The following is a 3,463-nucleotide window of genomic DNA, read 5'->3' as shown; positions in this document are numbered from 1 at the left end:
CTGGTTTTACTTAGAATGCAAAATTTTGCCAGGGACAAAGTTAACACAAAGAAACAAACAACAAAAAACAACAAGAAAGAGAACAGTTAAGTGCAGCTCGGATGAGACTGGGCAGTTTGCCATCACCAGCTTGTCCCTGAATTCTCACGGTCACATGCAGCCTCAGCATTAGTCTTCTGTCCTACGCACTGAAATGGAGGTGGATTAAATTCACCAAGCAACTGCTCTAACATGGAAAATCTGCAAGTGTCATAAAGTAGCTCCACCTGAACAAGGTAAATAAATAACTCCATAGGCTGAAAACAACAAAAACACAAAACTACTTTGTTTCTTTTCCGCAAATGAAATCCACATGAAAGGTCCTGTATGATTTACAAAATTTCCAGAGTAGAAATGCAGTGATGTGAAGTGTCACAGACCTCATTATTGTGTACAGAAAATGCACTTCGAAATATTCTAATTGCACATGTGAACAACAAAATACCGTCTTGCCTGCCAGTACCAGCGGTGAGTACTGTGTGGGCCGTGGTGGGGGGCGGATGGGAGGGTGGTCCTGCCTGGTCTCTGCAGGAGGCCGAGTCCCTGGAGGTCCGCTGGCACCTGCCCCTGACGGCTGACCACGCTGCACCATCCTCACACGGAGATGCCTGGTCCTCCAGGAAGGGCCGTGGTTTTTCACTGGTAGTTAAAAGCTTCACTCAAAGGCAGCAGCCCAGGGAGCGCTCAGCAGGAGAGACACTGTCTCAGGTACCAGGTTTTGTTGTGTGTGGTTTTTGTTCAAGTGTGACTTCTGTCTGTAAATTAAGGAGTTTTCAGGCCACCTGGGTATTGTATTTTCAGTACTGAGAGGTGAAGTCCAAACGCAGGGCCCTTTACCCACTGAGAGAGAGCGCACTCCTAGTATTGGTGAGAGGCAATGTCCCCTTTTGGCAACACAACACTGATATTTTAAGGTAAGAAAAACTTTCCCAGTCGCTAGTTTTAGACACCGTTTTCCTCACAGCTGCCTGCGACGGGTCTACACTCGGGATGATGACGACGCTCTGTCCGTCTTCTGTTTTGATTCACTTCAGCCCTGGCTGCCCAGGCTGGTTGCTGTCCTGGCAGATGCTGATGCGGGGATCTCCAGCACGTGTAAAGGACTCCTCGCGGCATTGTTCACCTGGCAGTGGACTGCAGTGGGGATTGGTACCACAAGAGTCCTGTTTTGCGTTACACTTTTTACTGGTAGCTGGTGTTGACCTAGAGGTATCTGTTGTACTGATAACGAAGATCCTCATCAATCTAGCACTAACCTATTACCTGGCTTCTCTAATCACGCTTACCTATTGCATCAGTCCCCTGAGACCCCACCCCTCGGACCACACCAACCTAATAAGAGTGGAAAAAACCCAGTAGACAGGCTCAGAACTTGGTGGTAAGTCCGCTCTGAGCCCGCCAGCAAATAAACCTTGATTCTCTGACTCCCTGTGTGCTGCTTGTTTTGTCCTTGGAACCACACACTGTAACACTTGCTATAATGCTCCTACAGTGACCATCTGGACAGAGGTGGTCTGTGACATCTGAATGATCTGGCTGGCAGCACCTAATGTGCCATGGCTAATTGCAGCAACAGGTTCTACTTTTACTTCCCTGTGATTTCTATTCTCTTGCAGCTGGGCCCTAGCAGAGGCCAACACAGCTGCCTGAGTGACTACAGCTTGTCCTGAGACAGTGTAGGTGTTTGCTAGGGCCAGTCCAGCCACGCTGGTGACTGACACTGCTGGTATTTGGTGGAGGATGTCTGCACGAAGGGTGGCTGGAAGGTCACTAGGTCACCACCTTGCAGTGGTCACTAGGGTGGCAGCAGTGTAGGCAGCAGGCTTAGCCACCTGTAGTAGCTGCCACTGAATGGTGATTAAGACCCGCTGGCTGGACAGAGGTGACTCTGGTGAGCTTTGGGCAAACCAGGCTTCTTGGATGATGGCAAGTCTGGGGTGTGAGTTGCCAGGCTCAGGCTCCCGATGGGCCGGCAAGACTTCCCTCCACAGGCTCTCAGGGCTCTGGGGCCACTGCAGTGAGCAGACACTACTCCAGCGTGACTGGGAGAGGCTCCTAGAAGAGAGTGGTCACAGAGAGGTTCTAAAGCAAGGTACACTCCTAGGCTGCCTTTTCCTAAAAGCCTGCTCTGTTAATTTGCTTTCAGAGGCAGGATCTCTACCTTCCAGAATGAGCCTTTGCCTGGTTCTTCCTGGGAATGTGGTACTTGGATGAAATAACAATTCAGACAGAGATTGTCGGGAACTGAATTCTGCCACTCCTTGTCAGTCTTGTAGTATGGATAATTTTTAGTGATGTGCATATAAATTCCATGTAGGATGAGTTGTTTACCAGGAGCCATTGTAATTGCTTGTACTATTGTGCATAGGAATAAGGTGGCTTTGAATCATCCTTTGGGCTTCCTCCACCGGAAGCTTCCTTTTCATTTTCTGGGTGCAAGTTTTCAGCCACTAAATTGAGGTCAGAGGGCATCAATGGGCCCATTTTGAAACCTGAAGACTCCACTTCCCGGGGGGCTGGATGGGCAGGAGTTGGCAGCACTGATAGTTCCCGCTGGGGAGGGAAGGGGAATGATGAGGTGGGCCATGGTGTTTGGAATGTTGATGGTCAGAGGAGAGAGGTGCGGCTGCACAGCCTTCGCTGGGGACTCAGGCGCCTCTTGCTTCTTCCTCTTCTGGCCGGATAGGGAAGTGAAAGTTAGTTTGAAGTTTGTGCTTGGAAACCTGGTGCATGAAGCTTGGAAGCTGCAACAGCGGCACCTGGTGCCTCTGGAACACCTGTCCACAAACATGCTGTTCTGGCCAAGGCAATGCAACTCGAAATCGCCACTTTAGGCCTGGGCTGTGCAGGCAGTGGGTCCAGGGCTGTCCAGTCATGGCCAGCGCTGCTGCTCAGGGTCGTCAAGATCTCGAGGTGGCACTGGGAGATGAAGCTCGAGTGGCCCATGCTCACATCCACTGAGCCCTGCGACCAGATGCACTTGATGGTCGCCGAGTGCTTGGTAATTAGGTACTCGAACTTGCAGCCCTCCAGCTGTGCCACTTCCCTGCAGCCTGGCCAGGACCACCACCCCTGGCCCTGCCGCCAATGACGGGGCGCTGCTGAAGCCACTGCCATCGGCCTGAGTGAGAGTCCACCGCCACTCACTGGGAGCTAGGAGCCAGAGCAGAGGCCTCCGGTTTGCCAGGGAGCCAGCCAATTAGGAGTGGCTAGTGGCCTCAATCTCGATTTAATAAATTTATAATGTTAAATTCAAGCACATATAAACCACTAAGAAATTTCAACAGAATACAAATAAAAGCCAACAAGAAGGAAATCAAAATAGTATCCTACAAAACTTTATGGAATGCAAAGAAGGAATTGATGGAGGGAATAAAGAAAAAAAAGGTAAGAGGTACACGGGAAACAAATAGTAAAATAGCAT

The 3,463-nt window shown here is 50.1% G+C and overlaps 1 pseudogene; it reads right to left on the bottom strand.

Moving 5' to 3' along the window:
* Positions 1-872: 872 nt before the first annotated feature.
* Positions 873-3,156, bottom strand: LOC138378785 (forkhead box protein K2 pseudogene; annotated as a pseudogene).
* Between the last annotated feature and the right edge of the window lie 307 nt (positions 3,157-3,463).

Source organism: Eulemur rufifrons, chromosome 30, assembly GCF_041146395.1.
Source record: "Eulemur rufifrons isolate Redbay chromosome 30, OSU_ERuf_1, whole genome shotgun sequence".
In the NCBI taxonomy this organism is placed as follows: domain Eukaryota; kingdom Metazoa; phylum Chordata; class Mammalia; order Primates; family Lemuridae; genus Eulemur; species Eulemur rufifrons.
This window is presented reverse-complemented; position numbering and strand designations above follow the sequence as displayed.